This window comes from Notamacropus eugenii, chromosome 4 (assembly GCF_028372415.1).
Source record: "Notamacropus eugenii isolate mMacEug1 chromosome 4, mMacEug1.pri_v2, whole genome shotgun sequence".
Taxonomy (NCBI): domain Eukaryota; kingdom Metazoa; phylum Chordata; class Mammalia; order Diprotodontia; family Macropodidae; genus Notamacropus; species Notamacropus eugenii.
The window spans coordinates 257,079,874-257,094,521 of NC_092875.1; the positions used below are offsets into that span (position 1 = coordinate 257,079,874).

Sequence of the window (14,648 nt, forward strand, 5' to 3'; positions counted from 1 at the left end):
TGTTCAAGGTCTCAACAACAGCTTTTTGCTACCCCCACCAACCCAACCCTGTCTCTTCCCTCTGAGATTACCTTCCATTCATATTGAATTTGTCTTGGACGTACATAGTTATTGGTATGCTGTCTCCCCTGTTAGAATGCTTCTTCCCTGAGGACAGAGGCTTAATTTTGTCATATTCTATCTCTGGCTCTAAGCACAGTGTCTGGTCCATAGTATGTCCTTAAGAAATTCTCCCTGACTAGATTTCTGATTATAAAATGCCATGACTGAAGAAATAGTCACATAAATGAATTAATAGGTTTATTGTAGTGTTAAAGGACATCAATTAGCAACTTATACTACTATAATACACTGCTAACTCATATTTACTTTTAGTCTATAGAAATATTCAAATATTCTTCCCGTCTTTATCATCCTTACTATCACCACCACCGCTACCACCATCATCGTTATCATTGTCATCATCATCATCACCATCAACAACAACAACAATGATAACAGAAGCAACACTATTTATTAAGCACTTACTATGTGTCAGGTATGTTGTTAAATGCTGTGAATACAAAGAAAGGCAAAAACATCCACCATATTCTCCTATAAAGGAGCTCACAGTTGAATGGGAGAGACAACATTTAAACAACTGTTTAAAAATAAGATATATACTGAATAAATTGAGAGTAGACTCAGAGGAAAAGTATTAAGATTAAGGAAGCCTGGGAAGGCATAAGTAGACAGTGAGGTTGGCAAACATAATTTGCCCCCTTTATTCTACCATCTCCTACTTGTTTAGTTAATTATTTTTGAAGCAAGTGAGAGAATCTATAAAGTGAAAGTCAGAGCATTTATGTTATCTGGGTCATGCAAAAAACATTATAAGGTCACTGATTTGGGGGAGAAATATTTTCACAGGAGATAAAGCACACAACTCACTGATTCTATTTTCCCATACTTGTTAGAGTGAATTTTAAAGGAGATTGTAAAATCTAAGGCAAGATGTTAGACGTTGAAATTTATATGCTAGATGAATCTGGGAAATATCTTCAATTTTATTCCCCATATCCTTCTTCTCAGTGGACTACCACTAATTTGAAACAATTCGGTATGCTGGATATTAAGTTGGAAATAAATTTTGGGACATTGTTTTATTTAGAGAAACCAAAGTATAGAATTTAACGTGCTTCGAAATCTAATGTTATTTCTACCAACTACAACAGAAGTTAATTCTAAACCAGAAAGCTAAAATAATCCAAAAAAGGAGGCACAGCACTTATGCACGTTACTTAGCACCCACAGTGTTAGTGTAGCAAATCTGTCTCAAATCTAGCTTATCAAATATAAGGTTGAACTGAAGACCCTGATTCATGCTAGCAAATTTAACAGAAACTGGTTGGAGTAAGACTCATCTGCTGATTTTAACTATAGAAAGACATATCTCATTCTAAAGAAATAGGAAAGGGAAAAAGAGGGAAGAGAGATACTCTATATTAAGAAGAAATGAAAGGAAATGCAGGAACCAGTATGGGAGGAATCATTGCAGAGAAAACAGCTAAAAACCAGTGGAAACATAAACATAAATAATAATAAAGTATAAGAAAAAATACATATTTTTTTGAAAAAGGAATTATATATTTTTCAAATTCTTGAAAACTAGTGATAGGACACTTCAATTATGTGGACATTAGTGCTTCCTTTTGCCAAAAAGTATAACAATTAATATTTTTCCTGACAAAATAATGACCATTTTGCCCTTCAAAAGGTAGAGCAAGCAACTACAGGGAAATCTTTTTGGAATCTGATTTGTACCAACAAGGAGGAACTTATTTTTGGTGTGAAAATGATGGGAACCTTTAGGAGTAGTCATCAATTCATTATAAAGTTTGTGACAGAAAAGTAGAGGTAATTCCTCGTCATACTTACAAAGTGGATTTGATGATTACAGATTTCACAAGGTTCATGGGAACTTACCTGAAAGAAGAAGGATAAATAGAATCTCTTGCATAAAATTCCATGGAGAAATTAAGTTAAAGTGGAATGGAATGCACTCAAAAAAGAAATTCTGAAAAAATAAAGAGAAATTCTTCTGAAGAAAGGAATGAGAGATGTCTAAAGATACCAAGGTAAATAGAGAAAATAGAAAACAACTTCACATAGTTTGTAGAAAACTACAAACTATGGAGAAAAGAGCAAATAACAGAGAGCATGAATACAAAAACATATAGTAGACTAAAAGGATAGTGTCAGGAGTGCTGAAGCTCAGATTGAGTTGAGACATGCAAAGAAACCAAAGGTCATCATAAGCTTGTTTTTGAAAAGGTCTATACTGAAGAAAAATGGTGAATGGGACAAAAATAACTGATGACAGAATCAAGGCAGAATCACTTGAGTGTAATTTGGCTTCTGTATCCTCTGCCATGGAGAATGCAAGATAGAGTCTAGTTGCCCTTGATATGTTCAAGTACCTGGGCCCAAAAGAACTAAATCTCTCATTACTGAGAGTACTGGCAGGTACATTTTCTGAACCACTTATAGTGATATTGGACAAGTAAAGAATGTTAAAAAAAAAAAAACACAATCTTGCCAAAAGCAAACTATATTTATGTTTTTCAGAAAAGAAGAAAATAGAAACTGCCAACTATAAATCAGTGACTTTGCCCTTGATTCTGACAAATCTTCTGAATGTGTTACTAAGAATAGTTTTTAAACATCAAAGGAAGAAAAAAAACTAGGGGATGGAGCCAAGATGGTGGAGTAGAAGGACAGAATTGTAGAAGGCCTTCCTCATAGCCCATAAAGTACCTGTGAAAAATGACACTAAATAAATTCTAGACATGCAGAAGCCACAAAATGACAGAGTGAAAGAGATTTCCAGCCTAAGGCAGCCTGAAAGGCCAACAGGAAAGGTCTATAGCTCAAGCACAGAGCAGAGTGCAGACCAGCCCTGGCTTTGCCATGGCAGGGACAGGACTAGAAAGGGTTTCAAGGTGCCACCAGCAGCAGCTGTGCGTTCCAGATTCCTCAACTCAGACACCAAACATAGCTTCAAAGGTCAGTGAGAAAACTGTTTCACCTGGGTGAGAAGGGAACATAGCGATCTAGCCCCAGCCTCAAGCAGCAGCAGCTTCCATTGTTGGAGTATTGGCCAAAAGACCCTGGGGGAATGGAGCAGCTGATCTGGATCTCAGCCCTGAGTGGAAGTCCTGGAGTGAGAAGGAGTGTGGGTGGGTGTGGTGGAGTTGGTGGAGGCTCTGGAGAGGGAAGCCTGCTCCCAGATCAGAGTACAGGCCAGGAGAGGAACTCTTCTCCCTTGACTGTGCCACCTTGGAAGAACTTACAGGTCCCCAGAGTATACCCTCATCTTGACAAAGAGCTCAAAAGTCAAGTAACTGGCTGGGGAAAAGGCCCCAATATGGAAAAAAAAAAATAAGACAAGAGAAGGTTACTTTTGTGGTGAGCAGGTATTTTCTTTGATCCTTTCAGATGAGGAAGAACAATACATACCATCAGAATAAGACCCAGAAGTCAAGGCTTCTGCATCCAAACACTTTAAAATAAATATACCATGGTCTCAGACCATGGAAAAACTCAAAAAGGATTTTGAATTTCAAGTAAGAGAGGTGGAGAAAAAATTTGGAAGAGACATGAGAGCAATGCATAAAAATCATGAAAAGCAAGTCAACAACTTGCTAAAGGAGACCCAAAGAAAGGCTGAAGAAATTAACACCTTTAAAAATAGATTAACTCAAATAGCAAAAAAGGCCTAAAAAGCCAATGAGGAAAAGAGTGCTTTAAAGAGCAGAATTAATTAAATGGAAAAGGAGGTTCAAAAGCTCACTGAAGAAAATAGTTCTTTAAAAATCAGAATGGAGCAGATGCAAGCTAATGACTTTATGAAAAAGCAAGAAATTACAAAACAAAGCCAAATGAATGAAAAAATAGAATACAATGTGAAATATCTCATTGGAAAAACAACTGACCTGGAAAAAAGATCCAGGAGAGACAATCTAAAAATTAGGGGACTACCTGAAAGTTATGATCAAAAACAAAGCCTAGACATCATCTTTCATGAAACTATCAAGGAAAACTACCCTGATATTCCAGAACCAGAAGGTAAAATAAATATTGAAAGAATTCACCATTCACTTCCTAAAAGAGATCCCAAAAGGAAAACTGAGTAATATCATATCCCAATTCCAGAGTACCCAGATAAATGAGAAAATATTACAAGCAGCCAGAAAGAAACAATTTGAGTATTGTGGAAATACAATCAGGATTGTAAAACACAAACACAAGATCTGGCAGCTTCTACATTAAGGGATCAAAGATCTTGGAACATGATATTCCAAAAGTCAAAGGAACTAGGACTAAAACCAAGAATCAACTACACAGCAAAAGTGAGTATAATACTTCAGGGAAAAAGTGTTAATTCAATGAAATAGAGGGCTTTCAAGGATTCTAGATGAAAAGACCAGAGCTGAATAGAAAATTGGACTTTCAAACACAAGAATGAAGAGAAGCATGAAAAGGTAAATAGCAAAGAGAAGTCATAAGGGACTTACTAAAGTTGAACTGTTTATATTCCTACATGGAAAGATAATATTTGCAACTCTTGAAACTTTTCTCAGAATTTGGGTAGTTGGAGGGATTATATACATATATATAGACAGAAGGCACAGGGTAAATTGAATAAGAAGGGATGATATCTGAAAAAATAAAATTAAGGGTTGAAAGAGGAATATATTGGGAAGAGAAATGGAGAAATGGAATGTAGGAAATCATCTCATAAAGAGGCAAGATAAAGATTTTTCAATGGAGGGGAAAAGGGGGGAGGTGAGAAGGAAAAAGTGATGCTTACTTTCATCACATTTGGCTTAAGGAGAAAATAACATGCACACTCAATTTGTTATGGAAATCTATCTTACACAACAGGAAAGTAGGGGAGAAGGGGATAAGTGAGGTGTGGAGGGGAATAATAGAAGGGAGAGCAAATGGGAGGAAGGAGTACTTAGAAGTAACACTTTGGGGAGGGACAATTCAAAAGAGAGAAAAGAATTAATGGGGGGCAGGATAGGATGGAGGGAAATATAGTTAATCTTTCACAACATGACTATTATGGAAGTCTTTAGCCTGACTACATATGTATGGCTTATATTGACTTGCTTACTTTCTCAGTGGGGATAGGAGGGAGGAAGGGAGAGAAGTTGGAACTCAAAGTTTTAGGAATGAATGTTGAGAATTGTTTTTGCATGCGACTGAGAAAAAAAGAAATACAGATAATGGGGTATACAAATCTATCTTGCCCTAGAAGAAAAGAGAGAAGATGAGGATAAGGGAAGGGAGGGGTGTGATAGAAGAGAAGGCAGATTGGGGGAAGGGGTAATCAGAAGGTATAGTGTCTTGAGGTGGATGGAGGGGAGAGATGAGGAGAAAATTTGGAACTCAAAATCTTGTGGAAATGAATATTGAAAACTAAAAATAAATATATTAAATTTTCAAAAAAAAAAAAAGAATACGCAAATTAAATACAAGGTAATTGTGGCTAAGGGGAAGCAACCAGATGCTGGAGGGAATCAAGGAAGGTGTCTAATAGATATTAGCTCTACCACTGAGCTTTGAAGGAAATACAGGATTCTAAGAGTAAGATGTAAAAATAGATGACAGCCAGTGGAACAACACTGAGATGTGTCAATAAAGTGTTTTATGTGAGGAACAGCAAGACCAGTTTGCCTGGACCACCAAGTGAGAAAAAGAGAGTATTATATAAGAGAGCTAGAAAGCTGATTGGGTCTAGGTTGTATGGAGTTTCTATTTGATCCTAAAAGGAAGTAAACTGTTGGAGTTTATCAAGTAGGGGACTGATAAGGTCTGACTTGCACTTAAAAGAATTACTTTAGCAAAAGAGTTAGGGTGGATTAGAGAAAAGAGAGACTAAAAGCAAGAAGTCTAATTTGGAAGTTATTTCAATACTCTATGTGTCCTGACCTAGAATGGTAATTTGGTGGAAAGATCCAGATTTGGTAGATGTTGTAGAGGTAGGAATGGCAAGGATTTTATCAATGATTGCATATGTGGTTGAGGGAGCATAAGGTATCAGGGATAAAGACAAAGTTGCAAAACTAGTTATGACTGACAGACATAAAGGAGTTCAGAAGAAAGGTGGATTTTTAGTGTAAAATGATATGCTAAATTTTAAATGCATTTAATTAAAAAGGTCTAAAAGATTTCTAAAATGAAATGCCCATTGAAAATATCATTATTTTAAATCATTTAAAAATATTTAACAGCAAAAGAGTATCAAAGTGAAATGTTCCCCTGTTGCAAAAATCTTAGAACTCATAATACACAAAATGATGTGGAAGTTGCCTCAGGCAAGCTTCATAAATTTTGTAGCTTAGTGAAAATTCATTAAATAACTATTTATTCCTTCAGTCTATATAAAGTGCTTTTAAAAATGACTATCTGAAGAGAAAATTCAAACACTAGTCTTTTATTAAGTGTCTCATTTGTGCCAAGCATTGTGTTGAGTGTTGGAGACATAAAGAGAAAAAAAAGAAAAGACAGTCTTTAAAGAAGTTGCATTTTACTGAGGCACATAAGGGAGAAAGGATATTTTTCACCAAAATGTAAATACTAGACATACAGTGATTTTGAGGAGGGTACTAAATGAACTACAATAGGCCATTTGATGACCCTTGGAAGTCCCTAGGGTCCAAAAGACTAGAATGATGAAGAAAAGCACTCTAACCATGGGAGATACCCTGTGCAAATGTACCAAGGATGAAGATAGAATATCACGTGTAGGGATAAGTAAGAAGGCCAGTTTGGCTGGAAGGGCAATGATAATTTGGATCCAGATTATGATCATCTTTAATAGCCAAACAGAGGAGATTATATTTTACCTTAGAAGGAGCAGGGATCCACTAAAACTTTGTGAGAAGTGGAGTGGAACAGTCAAAATTGTGTTTTAGAATTATCGATTTAGAAAGTCTGAATATGAAGAATGGAAAAGATGAAGGAAGGGAATGCATTTGAAGTCTATCACAATCATCCAAGCAATATGTGAAATAAGCTTACACTACAATAATACAATGTGATTATAGAGAAGAGAATGAATGTGAGAGATCCTAAGGTGAGAGTGGGGACCGACAAGAATCATAACTGATTGGATATGAGGGAGTGATGGAAAGTGAAGAGTCAAGGATGATTCCTAGTTATAGCACTGAGGGGGAAAAAAGGACAAAGATAGCTGTGAAAACAGTGAGCAAATTGAAATGAAAGGTGAGATTAGGAAGAAAAAACAAATATGAATTAATTTTTTATTAAATTGAGGTTTTTGAGGTACCTATTGTAGAGCAGACAATTGTGATGTAACAATAGAGCTCTGTAAAGAAATGACTGGATATTTAGAAGTTGGAGTCATCTTAATAATGATAACAACTGAATCTAGAGGAATTGATGAGATTACTCAGAGAAAGACAATAGAGAAGGTAGGGCATCTGGGTCATAGCACAACTATGTCCACAGATAGGAGACCTGTCATGAAGTAAAAGCAACTAAGATGGATTAAAGGAACAGTATGTGAGTAAAATATAAGGAAACCCTATGGAAGCAATGTGTACAGTTCTGAACTAGTGCAAAGATGTCAAGAAGGATAATACCTGGAATTTGTAAAAATCATTTTTATTTTGTTTCTAATTCTTGGAATAAAACAAGCATTTCAATAACATAGTACAATAAAAAAAAGATTATTGTACAAGAAACTTAAAATCTACTACATACAACTTGCTACTGCTATCAAATCATACAACAAAATTATACTGTCAATTTCTTTGTTTTCTTCCTTCCCCCCACACACTAGAGAAGATTACCATTACATATAATATCTCATTTGAAACCTCCCGGGATTTTACGATAGGTCCTACAGGCATTATCATTTCACAGATAAAGAAACTAAAGCCTAGAGAAATTAAATAATTCTTTTTTATGACCACACAACTGACAAATATCAGAGGTAGGATTTGAACTTGTGTCTATCTAATTTCAAATTTTACATTCGACCTGAGAAAAAGTCATTGCATTAAGCAAGAAGGATATTATTAGTAATCTTAGGGAGAGCTATTTCATTCAGGTGTGAGATTAGAAGCTAGTGAAGAACAGATTGAAAACAGGTTATGAGGCAATTGTAGCAATGACAGTAGATATTTTTTCCCCTGGAGTTTAGCAGTAAAAGAAAGACATATTGGAAGAGAGCTTGAGGAAATGACAAAGTGACATACTTATTTTTTGTTTTTGTTTTAAGATGAAAATGATGGCTATCAGTATGCTTATATGTAGAAGGGAAGAAAGTACTGGATAGAGACTGACTGAATATTGGAAAGGATTAGGGGATATAGAAATATAAAGTTCTCAGATAAAGAAACAAAATATGAGGAATGTCAGAAGCAAATTTCAAACAATGTTTGGAAAAGGATAAGACTGAATCTTTCCTGTTGCATTAGCCTAACCTATAACTGTGACTATTGCAGTCAAAGAACATTGATTTTTCATTTTAAATACATTTTCTTCTCTCAGATTTTGGGCAAAAAATATTTCATTGTTTTCTCCCCTCCATAACAGTGATCTTTTAAATTCTAGTGATTTTTACATGTAGAGAGTAACTGTGATTGTATCATAGATCAAAGGAATCAGAGCAAGTTATTTTTATTAATTAATGTAACTTGTCAGTTACGGCAATTCAAATTTATTTCTGATGAAACTGCTTTAATTTAGAAATTCTTCTTGCTATTGAGATCATATTCGTAAAGTGTTCCAATTTCTGCCATATAGCAAGCACTTGTTCAATTCCCCATTACCATTTTTTCACTAGCCATGCTCTTGCCAGCCTCATCAGCATTGTTGCCAAAGAGAGTTTATCTGGAACAGTGATCAAATTAAATTATTCATTGCACATAAAAGGGGCATATCAATCTATTACATTATGAGACCACACACCATTCTTATAACTTTCTGGACCAAAGTGCCTCTCTTTGGCCAAGATGTCTCACTTTCAGAATGTACTTTGCTTGTGGGGGGGGGGGGGGAGGGGAGCATTTCTGTTTTATTTATTGTATCAACAGAATTAAGCACGGTGCTTGACTAATAGTAACCATTTGATTTATTTTGTCAGTCATTCATTCTTTAATTTTGTAAGTACCTTTTCAAATCAGTTATTATGATCTTGATTTATATCACTGGCTCCCTGTACAAGGAATTGCTCTTCTAGTTTGATTTAAAAGTTCTCCCAAATTTTTGCTTCCCCCAAAATATCTATATCCATGACTCTAACAATTCATCATATTGGTAATAAAATCCTCACCTCTGGAGTTAGGTTAGAATAGGTTAGAAACAAAGTTGGAAGATTTATGTTAATGTCTGAAGAAGATCCCTTTGGAAATGGACTCTTTCTTACGCAGAGATCCATTTCTCAACGTACCTAGTTAGGTTTTCTGATAAACCAGGGAACAGACAATATTTTCAGAAAAAGAGGGAGGAAGAAAGATATTCATAAGTCGTTAGTGGCTGAAACTAGTAGAAAGGTCCATGATGGGACAAGAACACAAATGAAAAGCCTGGAATATTAAGACAAACACAGCAGACACAATTGAGAAGTTTATGAAATACAAAGGAATAGATAATAAACCAGAAAATTAATAGAATCACAAAATTTTAGAGTTGGATGGTCCCTCAGTGGCCATATAAAATGGGGTGAACTGGAATCAGCTGCTTGTGGCAACTGATTATTAAATTTTCGGTGTAAGCATTAACACTTCAGAAATCCACAATTTTTATAAATCACAACTTATTTTATTGTTTTGCTGATATCTAGACTTAAAAAACTATGAATAAGACATGAAATTCTACATATGTACTATTTTTTAAAGAAAACCCAGTTAAACATTTAACAAGATACTTTTGCAATGCTCTATAAACATGATTGAACAAATATTCAATAGAAGACTCAGGGAATGCAGCCATCATCAAACTAGAGGTCTGGTATCTGTAGGTTATTTAATAATAATAATAATAACTGGCATTATCGTAGCATTGTAAAGTTTGTAAAAAGCTTTATATTCATTATCTTGTTTGAGCCTCACAATACTCCTTCACATTGGCTAAACTCTGCTTCAGAAAGAATCCACACAACATATTTGACAAATACAAGTCCCTGTTTAAAGACTTTTAGTACTGGCCATAGTGCAAACATACTGTCGTTGGGGCAGCCCATTCTACTTTGGGATTACTCTAAAAGACAGAAAGTTTTACCTGACATGAAGCTAAAACTTGTACATTATTTTCATTCATTCATTAAGCACCTATTATGTGAAAAACCTGTACTTGGGGTTTTATAAAGGTTATGATATGTGATCAAAATCTTTCTTTTTTTTTAATCCAGTTCCCTGCAGACTTCCACTTTTGTGCAGCTGTTTAATCGCTAGTTTGATCATACCACATTGCTTTTCAGGAAAGCAGATTAATTACTACAAACAAACATGACTGAGAAGCAATATTTAGACAGTAATGATCATCTTAAGACATGAACATATGTAATGTGATGGAATTTTATTAGTGTTTCTGATGGAAAAAAAACTTGAAAAAAGAAAAACTTGATTTTTCAAGTTTCATATTAACCTAAGTGGTAGCATCACTCTAGTCATTAAAAAAGAAATTTTTGGTTCCTTATATCTGCTACATTGCAGTTATTGGCTCCTCTGTTATTTTAATTGGGAAAGAAGTTGAAAATGAAGAAGATAAAGAAAGTGGAGGAAGAGGAAGAGGATGAAGAGGAGGGGAAGCATTAAAGAGAAAGAAGAAACTTCATTCTTCAAATCTGGAAGACAATGTGAGAGGAAAGAATGTTTTCTTGCTGACTGTGGGACTAGAATAATCTTTAAGCAAATTTCCTTAATGTTGACATGTTCAATATTTGTTTAAGAAAGAAATAAATCGAAGCACTTAAAGGACGTTGAGAAAGGTGGTGAACTTTAAACATAACAAACATTTACACCAGCATTCCTTTTAAGAGGTCAAAAATGCATATAAAAAGTTCAGTTTAACATTTAAATTAATAACAAGGCTTCACAGCTTTTGACTCGAAATTTAATTAATTTAATTCTACAAATATTTGCTAATGTACCTGCCACATGCAAGGCCTTTTGTTATGTTCTCGGTGCAAAAATGAAAGCCTATACTGCTTTTGCCATCTAGGACCTTAACATTTAGTAGAAGAAAAGACAGTTTCACAAATATATGAATAAAAGAATGAACTGCAGTTTCTTCGATATGGGTAACTCTTGGCATGTAAACTTCTTCTATAAATGCAAATATAAATAGCAACCCATAACTGACTTAACAAATGACTCATAAGACCACTTAGATTGTCCAGGGTTCTATAGCAGCAAGACTGCTGGGTTTGAAATCAGAGGGTTTAGGATTGAATCTAAGCTCTAACTGTGCAACTTTGGGCAAGTCTTTTAATTTCTCTTGGTCTTGGTTTTCTTATTGTTAAAATAAGGGTATTTGGCTAGTTGAACCCAGAGAGTCATTTCAGTTCTAAATCTAAGTTTCAGAGGTGAATCTAAACCACCTAGATATTCCTGAACCCAAGCCTAACTCTCTCTGGGGTATACCCTGATATCTATTGAATATAAAATGACAATAAAAATTAGTAAACTACAGAGAAGAGACAAGAAAGTAGTAAAAGTTTTTGTTGGGGTGGGGGAGAAGCAGATACGCCCCTAACAGCTGGCAAAAGATTAGGAAAACTTTCTTAGTGGAAATAGGACCTAATTTGAGTCTTAAATGAAGTTTGATATTTAAACAAGAACATGGTGGTATGGTGGGGAGTAATCCATTTCAGGAAGTAGGAGAGGTTGCACAAAGATACAGAGATATCAGAGGGCAGGTTGAAATAAACATTAAGATAGTTCTAGCTTTTTCATAGGTATAGAACCATTTCTAAATATGAAAACAGAGAAGCATCTCTTTAGGAGATTAGCAAAAGGGACACACACATTTATGAGCTGGGATTCTCATTCAATGTCTTTCACATACTTACCCCTGCAATTTTACCTTAATCATGACCATTTACCTTATAGCAAATTTGCCTGCAAGATAGCAATAATAATCCAAACATTTATATAAAGCCTGTTCAGAATGATAACACTCTTTGGGCAGTCTTTATAAAAGGGGAAATGATTCTTCTATTTGTGCTTCTTTGAATTTTCACAGGTATATCTCAAGTCTCCTCTTTAGGAAAACCATAAAAAGGCAAGTTAATGCAAGAGATCAATTAGGGATCAAACCATGGAAGATATTAGTAAATATCATATAATCATTAATCTTAGTGTGAACTTAATGGGATTGAAATTAGAACATATGAAACTGAGAGGTGCTCCTGTGTACAGAATGTCTACAATGTTATTTAGACTGAAAGAGACTATGAATTACTACTGTGAACTACAAATGTTCAAACTCTTCACACTCAAAACCCATCAAAAGTGTTTATGTTTAGAATTCTCCATAAAATTTATATATATATATATATATATATATATATATATATATATATATATATATATATCATAAAAATCAGGTAACTGTGACCTCAAAGAAATCCTGTCTTCTTTACTTCATTCTGTCCATTTTCTCTATGATTGAATTTCGTGGGGTGAGTGAGGTTTGTTTTAAGGAGATTGTAGGGATGGCAGATTCACCAGATATTTCTCAAAGTTCAATGTGTTTGGCAAGCACAGTACATAGATGATCTCACCTGAGCTTCCGAATCATCTGAAACTCCACATGTTATAGTTAGGAAAACTAAGACTCCAAGAGCTTAAATGACTTGCCCTGGTTTGCACAGCTAATAACTATCAGAAATAAATTTCAAACCCAAGTCCTTGTGTTTTCAAGTTTCTATCCATTATATATGCTACCTTGATTATGTTCTCACAAGAAATGTGGTTTACCCAGTCACAAAGGCAGTAAAGAACTGACCTTGGATAGAAACTAATACAGAATTCAGTGTTTTTCATTGTACCATGGTACTTCAAAACATGGTAATACTGTTCACTGTCTTCTATCATATTCTGCTGTGTTCTTCAGTCTTTCACTTATTTTAAATCTCTCCCTGTCTGCTGCCTAATTTCCTACTATGTAAAAACATATCCATATCTTCCCTCTAGTGAAGGAAAGAAAAAAAACCCTTATTTGATCCTTTCCCACAACTACACTATATCGCTTCTGCTTTTTTCAGCAAAAAGAAGGGGGATAAGGAGAAGGAGAGAGAGGGGGGAAAGAGAGAGATGGAGAAGGGATAGAGGAGTAGAATGGGAAAGGGGGAGAGTGTGAGAGAAGTCAGCCAAGGGAGAATGGGAAGGGAAGGAAAGGGAATGAGGTGAGAAGAAAGAGGGAGAAGAGAATGAGGAAAGGAAAAAATAGAGATGGAGAAACCTAAGTTGGAGAAGAAAAAAAGAGGAACAGGAATCTTGATAGTCAGGAATTGTTTGCAATGAAGACATCTAGTTAGTCATTTCCCCTCTTTCTTCTTTGAGGGAGGCAGGTTTTAGCAGTTCTAGCAAACTGAGCTGAAGCTCTCATTTCTCTTAGAGATCAAGAAATTGTACTGAACTGTATTCTGTAATGACTAATCAGGAATGCATCACCACAGACACCCAAACACCAATCAACTGTTAGAATATCACTATTTTGCTTGATCCACTCAATTCTCCCTGTGCCCAAACTCCCCCTGTCCAGTATGGTTTCTATGATTATGTTTTTTAATTGACTTAAGTGACTTCCTTATAAAGGAACTTAGTTTCTGGAGGATTTATTGATCAATGCACCTCTGTGTCCACACAGATGTCAATGTCTGTGCATGTAAACAGTCATAGAGAGTTATGCATCTTGGGGAGACAGCAAGGTGGAGTGGATAGACAACCATCACTGGAGTCAAGGAGATCTCACTTCAATTTCTGACTATATCATCCATTAGAGAAGGGAAGGGAAGGAAAAGAAAGGAAAGGAAAGGAAGGGAAAGGAAGGGAAAGGAAGGGAAAGGAAGGGAAAGGAAAGGAAAGGAAAGGAAAGGAAAGGAAAGGAAAGGAAAGGAAAGGAAAGGAAAGGAAAGGAAAGGAAAGGAAAGGAAAGGAAAGGAAAGGAAAGGAAAGGAAAGGAAAGGAAAGGAAAGGAAAGGAAAGGAAAGGAAAGGAAAGGAAAGGAAAGGAAAGGATTTGGGATGGCTAGCATTTCTTTTCACTAATTGCCTTGAAATTCTGGAACTTTTGTTCTTCCAAATGAATTTTGTTATTATATTTTCTAATTCTATAAAATATTTTGGGGATTGATATGACACACTGAATGAGTGAATTAATTTAAATAGAATTGTCATTTGACTATATTAGTCCAACCTATCCACAAGCAACAGTAATTTTTCCAGTTATTTAAATCTGACTTAATTTGTGTGAAAAGTGTTTTGTGGCAGGTAGACTCCCAAATATTTTATAATGTCTATAGTAAATTTAATTTGAATTTTCTTTCCATCTCTTGTTGTTGACTTTGTTAATAATATATAGAAATGCCAGTGATTTATGTGAGTTTATTTTATATCCCGCAAC

At 35.1% G+C, this 14,648-nt stretch overlaps 1 pseudogene; it reads left to right on the forward strand.

Moving 5' to 3' along the window:
* The first annotated feature begins 2,949 nt into the window (after positions 1 to 2,949).
* LOC140502479 (autophagy-related protein 101-like) overlaps positions 2,950 to 14,648 on the forward strand; it is a 35,820-nt pseudogene continuing 24,121 nt past the window's right edge.